Source organism: Triticum urartu, chromosome 3A (assembly GCF_056163025.1).
Source record: "Triticum urartu cultivar PI428250 chromosome 3A, HENAU_Tu73, whole genome shotgun sequence".
Taxonomy (NCBI): Eukaryota; Viridiplantae; Streptophyta; class Magnoliopsida; order Poales; family Poaceae; genus Triticum; species Triticum urartu.
Genome location: NC_141875.1, coordinates 376983141 through 376996930, shown reverse-complemented (window position 1 = coordinate 376996930; position 13790 = coordinate 376983141). Strand labels below are relative to the sequence as shown.

The 13790-nt window shown below is 42.1% G+C and overlaps 1 long non-coding RNA gene across 27 annotated transcripts; it reads left to right on the top strand.

The window, feature by feature from the left end:
- Nucleotides 1-678: 678 nt before the first annotated feature.
- LOC125543873 (uncharacterized) lies at nucleotides 679-13344 on the top strand. 27 transcript variants are annotated; one of them, XR_015618979.1, is made up of 11 exons: nucleotides 679-1410; nucleotides 1894-2080; nucleotides 2335-2436; nucleotides 2579-2697; nucleotides 3132-3237; nucleotides 3304-4862; nucleotides 5858-7133; nucleotides 9878-9973; nucleotides 10080-10446; nucleotides 11531-11846; nucleotides 12455-13030. It is a non-coding gene; the product is annotated as an uncharacterized LOC125543873 (long non-coding RNA). The 27 variants fall into 27 exon arrangements; XR_015618982.1 differs by having other exon boundaries at nucleotides 9878-10205; nucleotides 10360-10446; XR_015618985.1 differs by lacking the exon at nucleotides 9878-9973 and having other exon boundaries at nucleotides 680-1410; nucleotides 10080-10205; nucleotides 10360-10446.
- The last annotated feature ends 446 nt before the right edge of the window (nucleotides 13345-13790 follow it).

Here is a 13790-nt window from a genome sequence, read left to right as displayed (position 1 = left end):
GTGGATACAAGTCTTAATACTTACGATGCAGCCCGAGGCTTAGCGCGGGGGCGTTTTTCCGGACTGTCGTCGACGTCCAATGCGGAGTTATCCGCGAGGGAGCGCTTCCCCTTCTTGGGTGCCTCCGCCTCCAGAGTTGTGGAGGCCGCCCTCTTCTTCCTCCCCTCATCAGGAGGAGAGTCGTTTTGTCCTCCTCCTCATCCTCGTCGTCTTCGGCGGCAGGGGAATGGGTCTTGTCTTCGGACGTCATGTCCGAAGTGCCCTTACGGCGGGGGCCACTCCTGACCCCCTTGGCCTTTCGTGTGGCCTTTTTCTCTGGTGCCTTATAAGGTGCCGGGTCCAGCATCTTCGCTAAGCGCGGGATGATTGGTTCTTCAGGCAGTGGAGCCGGACATCGGATTTGTTTCGCCTTCTTCAACCAGCACTAAAAAGCAATTTAAAACAAAACAGAAACTGGGGAACTCGCTCCTAGAATGCTCCTTCGATCGGCTCGTTCCCTGTCCGTTCGATGAGGGTTGACCAGGTCTTTTTTTGCTTTTTGGCCGTCGAATGGTCGCTAGAATTCAGACCAGTCGTTTTTACCGAGCGGTGGGTCGTCGCGAGGGATGACGTGTGGGCTCATGCGATGTGCTGGTTGGCTGGGTCAACCGTTTCGTGGTGCGTGCGCACCCTGTCCCTGCACGCCGCGTGCACGTCGCGCCATTTGCGGGAGATCGTGCGAGAGCCACACCCATTGGTCACCGCCCCGCACAAACCCTACCCTTTCCAGCTCTCCCAGATCGATGCAGCCGCCTCCCTTCTCCCTCTCTTCCTCCCCCCAACGCGCCGGCCGCCGCCACCTGCCATACCGCGTCCCCGCTGCCGCCATGGCCTCTTCAAGAGGCACGCCCCTCCATGGTGCGAAGCAGGAGACCAGGATCCAGATGAGGAAGAGGAGATCCGGGCGCCCCAACGGTGGATCGATCGATGCGAGGTGACGACGAGCTCCTCCGGACGTGGGGGAGCAGCGAGGCTGGAGATCCAGTCGGCGCATGCCCCACGGGGTTGGGGAGACGCCGGCAACAGGGGCAAGGGGCATCAGGGTCGAAGCTGCAGCGCTCCGGTCCCCAAGCCGCCTCCAGGCTCGCTTCCTCCTCCATCCTCCCGCATCTCACCCATCTCGACGGATACGAGGCGTGCGGGCACGGAGGCGAGGTTCTCCGGCGGCAGCGGGAACCTCCAGGCAGAGAGCGACCCCATGGATCCGTCCCTGCAGGAGAGAAGGAAGGAGAGGAGACAGGCCATGGAGATGGGATGAGAACGTCCATGGCCAGCCAATCGAGCCCCACCTCCGGTGCGCGACCCCAGGAAGGATTTTGCGCTGCCATCTTCTTTCGCCGGTCCGTGCCCTGGAAGAGCGACACCAGCCAGGTAGGCCTCTCCCTCCTCTCCATACTCCACATGAGGTGTGCAGGTCACCACCGTGACATATCGTCTCTGCTCTCGCGGTTCTGCCTTACTTGCAGCGTGTGTGATGTGTGCGTGCTTACTGATGTGTGGCAATTTCTTAATTATAAGTCCCTGTTTATGCACTTTCTAGAAGGATGATGGTGAGGAGGGGCTACCTGAATCTTGGAATAGCTTGTAGATATATATGATTTCATACACTCCTGGCATTTTTAATCATCCGAGGTTGCTGAAATTTGTCTGTATGCGCACACAGTTTTTCCTATCCAGATTTGGTAGTTGGTATAAAATGTTGCATTGAATACAATCTTCTCATTAGAAGTGTGTATAATTATTACTTTCTTTCCTTTGAATGTAATATCAAGAAAAGATGATTGTTGTTGTACTACATGATAGCTCAGAAGGATAGTGGTTTTAGGAGCAATCTAAACTCATTCAAATACATAGGAAGTAATGGAGACGACATGTCACCCGTTTCAAGCCGTCGGTCGCCCCGCACCACCAATCCAACACGCTCGACGACGTGCTGCCGCTCGAGGCGGTCTCCAACATCTCGCTGCTGGCTTCATCGGAGAAGCCCAACGTCCTTCAGCGAGGCTTCACAACTGGTTACATTGAGCAAGTCCTTCCAGGGGTGAGTTAACTAGATCCCTATCCAATTATGTTCAATTACTGCCACTTCATGGCTATGAATGGAAACTTGTGTCCTATTATAACATTCGAAATCAAACCATTGGAGCTGAAGACAATGCACAATTTTGACCGAATTCATCAGCTATCACTTTAGAATAGCATAATTCAGAATCAGACGTTAGTATCTCAAAAGTTGGACAACATTTGTGTGTGTGTTTTATGTTGACTTTTTTGTTTTTGCTTTTGCTTTTGAAGGCTATTGGCAGTTCCCACTTCTCCTCTGTGGGAAGGATATCGAACCAGTCTGGGGCCGCAAGGAGTTCTTGAAGTTAATTATCTTGATCAAGTCCATATATGGTATCCTTACATTCTGCATTGCTGTCACGCAACACATCGTGTTTTTGGATCGACTTCTCTTCCTGAGATATTATGAATTAAGATAACAAGTTTGCTTTGTAGTTACCTACCTTATGTAATTATACTGCTTGTTTTCTTGCAGACATCGTTCCTTTTGACAGTCTTTTAGTGGATGGATGCCATCCATAATAAGGATCGGTGGAAACCATACAGATAAACAAGCTAACATTTGAAGGTGTGAATTTATGCGACCATTGCTAGGTAAAGTTATCCAGATCTGGTGCTATGGTTGGTACTCTCCTTGCTTCAAATTCAATTCTGCAATGTCTGAAAATAAACATGATAACATGTAGTGGTATAAATTGCTTGCTTCTTTTCTTTCCCTTTCTTTCCATAGCAAAATTAGTAAAAGGGTAAATTCCTGAGTTGTCTTAGTTATGTAGCGCACAAATTATTCGAGTGTGAGTTAGGAATTGATATGTGAGTTGGCTTAGTTATAAAATCAACAAGTACATATGTACATGTAGGTAATTGAGAAGTGTATGGGTGATGGGGATAGGTTTCATAAAACTGATAATTATGAACTGGTTCATTGTATCGTATATAAACATTACACCACCAGAATTCAGTAGTTTGTTAACATTCACAAGGCAATTTAAATAACTATGCTTATTTTCTGTATTTACTGATTCCAGGTTCCTACCGTTAATCAAGACAACAGAACACCTGGCACTGAACCAACAAAAACAATGGTGATATTCTTATCATGTGACTTGTTGAAGCCACAAGAATAAACCGAAGGTAATCATCCCTTTCAACATATTCTCAACGGTAGAAGAACAAAGAGCCGACTGCTCCTGTTTTTAGCTCATTTTGTAGGTATACTTTGGGCAAAATTTGGTCTGCAAAGATACTGTTTCGGCAAAGGGCAAAGGGAAAATCGTCAAGGTCGATGACCCAGTTTTTGTTCCATGGGATCCCTTTTTTCTAATGAAGCTCCTACCTGAAGAAGGGCATGGTAGTAGATAGTGTATCTGTTTTATGTGTGTTAGAAGAGACGACCGGCTGGTTGATTTTGTGTGCACATTCTGTAGATTGTACTTACCAATAAAGCTTCGACAGGTGTGTTCATTGTGCTCTTCACTTCAAACAATATATCATCTCTGGTTCTTTAATCTGATTATTTAGTGTATTGTAGACTTGTTTGTCCGTGATCTAAAACTCATACCCATAAGAAAGGGATTCCAGTGTACTGCCTATGTTTTTAGTGTTCTTAGCTTAATTCCAGTGTACTTCCTATGTTTTTATAGTAGTCTCATTTGTGTTTTCGGAAAGTAGGATTCATATGGCTGACATTGATCATTCACATGTTTTATCTCTTGGCTTTTCAATTTTAATGTGTCATTCCTTGCATCCAGTTATAATTGTAAAAGTATACTTACTCCTGGTTGACGTGGATTATAACTTTAGGCCTTCATTTACAAACAATTACTGGTCTGAATTAGGATTTTGCGCCATGTATGTTTTTCTGCTTCACTTAGTCCACCACTCACACATCACACAAACAGCGATAGTGAGAGGGAAGGAGAGGGAGTGGGAGGGAGGGAGGGAGAGGGAGAGAGAAACTCGAAAGACAGCCCTGGCTACAACAGAAACGGAGTGAAAGCAAAGAAACTCGAGAAGCACACAACCTTCATCTGTCATGTTCATTCTGTGGGGATTTTTTCGGTAATTTTGTTGCTTCAGTATGTAGGTGCTACTGTCAATTTGGGATATATACCAGGTCAGGTTTGCTAGCTTGATTTTTTCATTTAGGGCTCTCCTCTTCAACTGCATCTTTTGTGCAGCTCCAAAAGTTGCAGCTCCAAAATTCTACGTTTCAAAACACTTATTTCCATATTCTGTTTATTATTTTTCAGTTACGTAAACTCTATTCAGTGTGCTTGATAACCCCACTTTCAAATTTTGTGGTTTTTAGCAATACCAAACTTTGTTATCTTCACAAAGAGCGCAGTTCGTAAGGCATGAAACGCGATATTTTCTTATGGTAGGTGTACATTTTGACTATGACAGTGACCTCTTTTATTTGTCTATGCACCAAACTACGGCTACCAAAGGAAGGTTTTGCAATCACATCCTTGGATGTTCCCTTTTAATAAAGAAATAATATCATCAGTTTGGTATGATAGAAGATTTGCCGCATTCAGTCTTCAATGTCTGTTAATTTAGCCTTGACACACCTGGTACTTCACTTTTACTAATATCTAGCTAGAATACTACTGTCTTTCCTTCTTGCTTCCAATAACTTGGTAGTTATGCTTCCTGCACCATGTAGGTGTTGCAGTGAAAAACTGAAGAAGTTGTGACGGCGACTAAAGGACTAAAAGATTTGCTTGAAGCAAAGATGTTTGGCTGGGATATATATGGTAAGAATCTTGAGAGAGTGACTTCTTTTCAGCTGCTATTGATATTTGTATGTGCTCATAGGTCGCAAATCATGAAGTTACTTACTTTTAGGCCTCCTTTGGTTTGGAGGAATTTTGTAGGATTTTCATAGGATAGGATTTCTATAGGAAAAATTCCTTCAGAGCGCTTTGGTTTGTAGGAATGAAATCCTATTCCTATGGAGGAATTCTTCCTATCCTCCACATTTCATAGGAAAATAAACATTAGCCTAGACTCAATGGAAAAAATCCTATGGTGTGAATCAAAGGGCATCTCCTTTTCTATTCCTATGCATAGGATTTGAGATGCATGTCATCTCATTTCCTACGACTTTCCTATTCCTATGATTTTTCAATTCTATGAACCAAAGGAGGCCTAGTTTTGATTTTTAGATATATAGTTGAGCACCTCCTATGAGAAGTGGTTGTCGACGTCGTTTGCCTTCTTAATGGCCTCTAGTCTACATAGGGAAAAATGAATAATCACAATTTCGTCATAGGTTCCAATTCAGTTCAGAGCTTACTTCACAAGTTAAATACATACATGGAGCATCTCTCAGCCTCTTCCTAAGCCTTATGCCTCTGCAATCACTGCAGAGCCAAACGTGCCCTTCCCAATCTGCTCCAGCACCTCATGTTGATCCATCTTTTCCCTAATCTGATTTAGCCCAAACAGAGAAACATTCAAGCAACAAAGAGATTGGAGAAGATTTCAACGGACCACACCAAAGAGAATTCAAATTTCGTTTGGACAAAAGGCATGGTAATAAATGTTTAGGTAAAGATTTGGATGTGGCACACCAGAACAAACGGGCAGGTGTTGACAACGAACACATACACATACACATAATCATAAATTATAGCATCAAAATGCAAAAATGTTTAGGTAAAGCTTTTGATTTTCTGTCAGTTCTATTTTTTATTTGCAATGTTGCACCCTCTTTTCATTTCTTGTGAATTTTTTTTTGTTTGATCAGTACTGCACCTGGTTATCTACAGAGGAAGGCAAGGATAACTAGATTAAACATTTCACAAGACCCTCCCAATTACAGGCACAAACTCCTTTCAAGATATTACAAGTGTGGTTGATTACGGGAGATTGTCAGATGAAAAGATGAAAAGAAGGTATATCCTTTATATTTATCTAGATGTTTAATTAGCTGCACAACCATACGTGGTTCTATAAGGAAACTATTTATCCTGATGATCTTGATATCCAGTCATGTATTACAGTATTAGTATAGGCTGTAATTTTTGGCTAGGAATCTATATATACAGTTATGTATGAATGGGCTATGATTCTTTTTTCCTTCTGAATAGATTCTTTTTTTTGTTCACTCCTTGTGAAATAATTTCAGAGCTACTGTGTTGTAGTAATTATTTGGCACATCCATAACTCAACCAGTTTATGTGTGATGATTTAGTGCGTATTTGGTTCCAAAGTGAACAAACTATTGGCCTTCGCTAGGCAAGGATAGGTGTTTGGTACAAAAGAAAAATTAACTTTGTCAAGCTAACTAGCACACATGGTCTGAAGCAGCTACTTTTTATATCCCTGGACTATAGATATTACATGCATTAGTACTTGATGCATCTTTGATATGCTTTTGCTATAAACGGATCATCCGTCGTCCAAACAAATCAGGTGTTATCCATCTAAGTTCGATTTATTAGCGCATGTTTTTTTTGTCAAAGAACAAGTTTATCTTTGCCTTGGTCTGCAATATTGTTTATGCAGGGCAATTATTTATGACAAAAAGTGATATTATACCCCGAAGATGGAGGCACGCCAACATCTTTTGGCACAGGTGGTCGTCGTTACTCAACGGACTCCCGTGCCGGCTTACAATGTCGTGGCCGTCTCTCGCGGCCGCACCGGTTTGCAACGCCGCGGTCGACTCTCCCGTCCACACTGGTTTAAAACGCCGTGGCTGACAGATCTGTCAGCACCTGCGGCTGACTCGGCCGTGATTGATTCCGGTTTCACCATGGTGATCATCAACTCTGCGGTCATAACTGCAGACCTGATGCATCAGGTGAAATCCATCCAGTATATTTTTATATTATATATTGCTTTTTTCTTAAAAAGAGCAATTGCGTTGGCTTGCAAGTTCTTCAATGCAGGACAAGTTATATCACTGAGCTGTTGAATGACTGTAGCGACCCGTTTCGAATGGATCAAGTCTCTGTGCTTAAGTGTCATTCCTTGATCGGTATGCTGACATACACAGTATTCGAGGATTTATAACAGAGGTAAATCACATGTAAAAGTAATGCAAATATTATTACCTCAATCCAAATAGCGGAAGTAACAAGGTTGTGGATTCTCATCAACACCAATGGCAAAGTTGAGTGTAGAAATCGTAACCCTAATATATCACTTACTCGTCGTAAGATAATCCTGCAATATGAGATGTTGCAGCCACAAAGGGTTAGTATATTGAATGTGGCAAATTCACACCATAGAGAAAAATGATGAACAATGGCTATCACTACATGCATATTAGGCTGGTGGAAAAGCTCTATGGTTATATGGATTTTGCGAAAATCCAATTTTTCCCTACTGCAAAGGAATAATTTTTATTTAACTAGATGTCCATAACCAGGGACACGGCTAACCATGATTAGTTTATACACTCTGTAGAGGTTTGCGCACTTTTCTCCACAAGACTCGATCGCCTTCGTTTGGTTTCTCACACTACATGGTGTTTGAGAAACGGATGACCGAGAGATAGTCTTTCAGAAGTGCTAGCACCTTACGATCGGGTAGACCGTTACACCTATTTTCCCCTACATCTGCTAGTCTACCACTGTAAGAGTTCACACAACTTAATCAACTATGGTAGAGCCCATAATAGCTTGTGGTTGCACACGAAAGTTTCTAGCATGAATAATCTCATGATTCCTTTGAGCCTGGGTGGCGGTTCATAAAAAACAGGCAATCCTAGAATACCCAGGTGTCTCAATCCACCCAGATGTGTGTTAAAGTTGCCACCTTAAGTAAACCATTAATTAACAATCTCACATCTGTCATGAAATATTCTTAAACCCAATCCACGTCTACGAGCATAGCATGGCAATATAAGCATAATGTAATAGTAACTCCCAAGGTTTGAATGCAGGGCAATAGGTTCCTACCTCATTAACTACTTTCCAATACCCACATGTTATCAATCCTACTCATGCAATGTTTGAGGGTTGAAACTAATGCATAAAAATTAGGTATGAAAAGGGATATGATCAAAGTGTGAACTTGCCTGCAATGTTGATAAAGATGATTCGCACTCAAAACTATTGATAGTTCTACTCGTCACACTCTGGTCAATCTATCGTGGGCAAGCAGTAGTAACCACACATAAGCAATCACTCAAAAGATCAGAAAGATCGAAGAAGACGATTCAGAAAACATCAAAACCAAGCAAATAACTCTTGCATCATAAAACAATTTTTGACAGTATCAAAATTATGTGAATTTGGCCTTATCAGAAAGTTTAGGTCAAGAGTTTTAATTTGCAAAAAGAATCAACTCAAACGGAGTTACGAAACTCAAGTTATGAACAAACAAAGTTTGAATTTAAATCTGGCCTAATTCAAATTTTAAAATTTCAAAAACATGTTTAAGTTGTTTTATTGGATAGAGGAGATCATAACGAAGAAGTGGGCGTTGGTTTCGTCCAATTCCGACTAGCGAGCAAAAAGTAGTGATTGTTTTGAGATCAGGGACTAAACTGTAAATAAAACATCTACGAAGAAGTCCCTGTCTAAAACTAACAGAAAAAGGAAAAGACTAAAAGGCGAACGCTCGTTTTCTAAACCTAACCAGCGAACGTTCTCTAAATAGATCTATCTAAAAGAAAACCGTTCGGTTTTAAATGAAAACTGGACCGAAAAAAAACCAGGATGAACCGGCGGGTCGGCGGTTACCGGCGGTTTTATTCGCGGTTCTCGGATGTTCGTCGGCGGTGACGGCAGATCAGGCGACAACGACATTCTCCGGTGGCAGCGAGCGGTGGCGCGACAGCAGGCAGCAGCGGGCGGCGGCGGTGCGGGCAAGGCGGTGGCGCTGGTGGAGAGCTTTGGGCGGAGGCGAGGCGCGGCTGTGGCTTGCAGCAGCGGGCGACTGCGGCGCAGACCCCGGCGGCGGCGGCGCGGTGGTTTGCGACACGGGCGATGGCTTGGCGGCGGGAAGAGAGAGGCGGGGCCCGGGGCCGCGCTATTTAAGGGGAGGAGAGGAGGTGGCGTGGAGGAGGGGCAAGGGGAGGCGTGCCCAACCAGGAATCGGCGGCGGCGGCGGAGTCAGCCACGCTCGGGAGCCCGAGCTCGGAGACGGAGGCGGTTGGCGAGCTGGGCTGGGCCTGGCTGAGGAGCTGGGCCGGCCCAGTTGGCGGGGATTCTATTTTTTTAATTTTTTTAATAAAGATTTTCCAGACAACAAACATAAATAAAACAAAATAACTAATAATTTTATATAGGCATATAATATATCAAAAATTTCAGAAAAACATTTTCTACAAGTTGAACATTTTTCTAGAGTCAAATAAAATTCACACAAATTCAGATAATTCAAAGAGTGCTACTGGTCTAATAAAATCTAGTAAAAATCATTTTAAAAATCCCAAAATGAATGCAAATGTATTTCTCTCCAATTTATTGTTGTAGGGAACCATGTTACCCTAATTTCCATATATTTTATTTTTGGAGAAAAATAATTTGAATAAAACTCAAATAACCTAAATTGAAAAAATAATTTCAACTGGATTTTAAATTTGAGTTTCTTTGAAACTCCCAAATCATATTTCATATGATTTGAAGAAGTCATTTTATCTTCTCTCGTGAAATTCATTGAGTTGCATAAAGTTTCAGAATTGGAAATGTTTTCAAATGAAATTCAAATATTTTCAACACCCCTTATCAAATATTTTCAACTCCCAAACCACCCTTAGAAGCATTGATACGGTTCCATCAAAACTCATATACTTCATCCTTATTCTTGACAGTATCGGTCTTCTCAGATTCTCGGGAAAGTTCCTTCTCTGGGCTCTTCCGGTAGTGGCATAACCTTTACCACAATTCTTCTGTATCCTTTCTTCTTGGTAAGGTTATTCCGAGACTGGGTCTTCTGAGCTGACGGGTCTGGCGCCAATGCTAAACAACTTTCAATATCTCATGGTGGTCAACAATTTATGGTTTCTCCTACAGGAAATGGGTCTGGGTTGATCCTCACCGTATAACCTACGATTGGCAACAGCTGCCTTGTACAAGGGAAAATGATTATACCATTCTAAGGTTTAAACAAGGCTTAATATCGTCGTCTCTCTACTATAGGTAAGTCACTCAGATTTACCATCCCATATAGCAAGGCGGATAATAAGAGTAAGTCGGTATGGTGATCAATCCATCCCGCACCCAAATCATTACCCTCTATACGGTTTAGTGAATCTCGCATTTTAACACTCGGTCATCCTCACAAGCATTGCAGAATTTCTCTTGTCAACGAACCAAGTTCGGATAAATCCATTTATTCTAAAAGCCAAACAAGTATCTATCGTTTCTTCACAACTCTCAGGTTTGCGTAAACTCCTATAAGATCGTCTATTGATAAAAGCATATCTTCTTCCAGGGTTTTTTCCTTCAGCAAGAATGTGATTGCTTCTTGGCAGGTCCTGGGGCTAAGGATGGCAATGGGTCGGGTTTGGATCGGGTTGAACAATATCAAATCCATATCCATATCCATGAAGGCAGTCCCAGCCCATCCATGAAATATCCATGGGCGAAAAATTGTGACCATGTCCAAATCCGATGGATATCCATACCCATTGGATATCCATCGGGTCCTCTCAAGACCTATACATAAGACATAACTCATTGCACAATGTGCACTCTGCATTGGCGTGCTCACTCCCTGCCATGCAGTCATAGCCCTTGCATTGTCCCACTGTTGCGGCCATGCATCAGTGCGTGTGTGGAAAAGCGAAGACGGAGGGGTCAAGGAGATATGGAGTTGGGTTGTCGCAGGCCAGTAGTGGCTGCTGCAGTGATCCACCTTACGTGGGGGTAGCGGCTGGCAGCGGTGGCCACCTCTAGGGCTATGAGAGGAGTAACTCAAGTAGATGGCACCGATTCTCAACAACAAGTAATTTAATGAGTGTAGATAATAGGATGAGAAGGTGTGTTGGAGTATGTTACGGTGGGGATTGTGTAATTTCTTTTGGATGTTTTAGATAAAGGATAAAATTATAGTGGGACATGTGAATATGGGGTAGGGGTTGCAGAATATTGCTCGTTATGTCAGACGATCGGGTCGGGTTTGGATATATCCATGTCCTATCCACGAGTAATCGGGTCGGGTTTGGGTGCTGCCCATGGGCACAAAAGCATATCCAAACCCTATCCATTCGGGTTGGATATCCATGGGTATCCATGTCCATGGATAAAATTGCCATCCTTAATGGTGACAACCTTTTGTCAATCCCATAATTTAATTCGAGACTAGCAAATACAGTTAAGTTTAAACTGTTTCCTTTGATGAAATTCTAATGTTTTTCCAAACAAAGTATGATGAACTTAAAATCCATAATATGAAGCTGTGTCTGCTGCATCAGTACATTTGATGCTTAGGGACTAATTCTTTATATTTCCTGATGTATTAGTTGAGATCGAGGAGAGAGCAAGCCGTTGCAGAGGAGAGGGGATACGAGGGTGGGCGGAGGTCAGGCATTGCTAACAGATTTGCGGCGGAATGGGAGAGGTGACGCCGGCCGGCCGGCGCCTCACACCGGCTCCTGTTTGGCAGTGGCAAAGAGAAGGGTGCCGAGGATGTGTTGCTCTATGCATGGCTGTCGAAGTACATCATCGTTATGATGTGTATGGTTTCTCTATTTTCAGCCCTACTGCTCCAGAGCCCAAATCCCATGACCATGCCGCCACCTCTCCTTCGTTGAATGAAGGGATTCTGGTTGCTAAAAAGTGAGTTTTCTTAATCAGTATGTATGGCCCCTCTGCACATGCCGTTTCTTCATATTTAAGAGGCCCTCAAGCTTTGTCAGTTTTCTGATAGATATGGAATTTTAATTTGATAGTCACAACAACGGTGGGTACTGATGGAGCTATCTATTATTTATTGTCAATCTGTAATACTTTTGTTAGCTTCTAGCATGTCGTTGCTCTACCAGAGTGCAATTTTCTCTGCGCGGCATACACCAGTTACCATTAATTGATATGTTTGTTGAAGTTCTATTGCAAGTTAAATAAATGTGTAGTGTGGCATACTGATTATTATAGTTTGATAATGTCAGGCGCCGATGGCTTTATAGATATGTAAATAAAATACCTTTAAGTAAAACTAAGCATTTAATTATTGTTCTGTTATGTTATTGATTTCACCGGCTTTATGTCGGCTGATTAGTTCTGAAGGATTCCACATCGGCTAATTTAGATCATGTTACTAGAGTATTAGAAGAAGTTCCTGATATATGTATTTAGAGCATTTGCTGAGATTTGATGCAAACTATTGATGACCAGGCATTATACTGCGCATAAGCACAATTTTTAAGTTTTTCTTTTTATTGTTGCAGCAGATTTTCTATAGCAATAGCCAAATAGTGTGACATAACACTATCCATTTTCACAGGCCATAACACATCTTTACATGTAAGTTTGTTCTCTAGATAGTTCTCTTTCCAAGATTTTCATATCATATTTGTCGTCGGATCTGACTGCTTTACCATATTTTCCTGGTGTGGACGATGTTATAGTGAGCTACCATCACTTCTCATTACTGACTGTAATCAATATATATGTGTTTATGCCATAAAAGATGGATATTTGTCGAAGCCATTGTCGTGTCATGTAATTACTTGCAGATCAACTATATAGTTTTGTTTGGATTGTAAAGTGGAAACGATAAAACCCTACAACTCATGTGTGATTGTCATTTGATTATTTACTTCCTCAAGTAGTATGGATATGGTGCTGCCAGGATATTAAGTATATTCATGAAGTTGTATAAACCACGTTCTGTTATGCATATTTACTTTCCAGTTTTAGGACTGAAATCCATCCATTGTAATTAATTTGGTTGTATGGGCATATTTACTTTCCAGTTTTAGGACTGAAATCCATCCATTGTAATGAATTTGGTTGTATGGGCATTACCTATTTGACTTAGGCTTGCTTCATCACATATAGACTGCTTTTCTTTTCCCTATTGCTTGTATGGCCTAAAACTATCATGTATATGAGGCAAGTTATTAGCGATGTTTCACATTTTCTTACTTGCAATACTGTGCTTGCCTATTCAGGTGTTCCAAGACCCAAATCATCGGAAAAACAACACATATAACACCTTTTCCTTTTGAACTTTGGTTACCCTTATACAAGCCCCCGTTCATTTTGTTTATATAGTGGTTAGAATAGTAACCATATGTGCTTGCTCAACATTGATAAATGGAATATTTTCAAAGCACGTATGGTGTGTTTGCAATTTGGCGCAACGGGAGATTACTGAAAAATACTCATTTTTTCAACATGACATGGTCTTGAAATGGGACTACTACCAAATTAAAATGTTTGTAGATGACAAGTCTCTATTTTTATTAAAGGGGGTTAAATTTGTTATCATATATGCTTGCTCGCTACTAAAACAACTAAAACATGGAATTTCTTTTTGTTCGAAGTAAAATCTGAGAGCGATCGAAAGAGAAGCAAATGAATCGAACTGTGTTCTTTATTCCATTGATAATCAACTATTTATACAAGGTGAAACGTTGCCTCTACAAACTGACATAGGAGGCAGCGTTTCGGGAGCAACCGTCGGGGACGGTTATACAATCGTGGGAGCATTGTGACGGTTGCCAAATCAACCGCACACAATATTACATAGGGAGGATTACATAATTAATTAAGGAAACT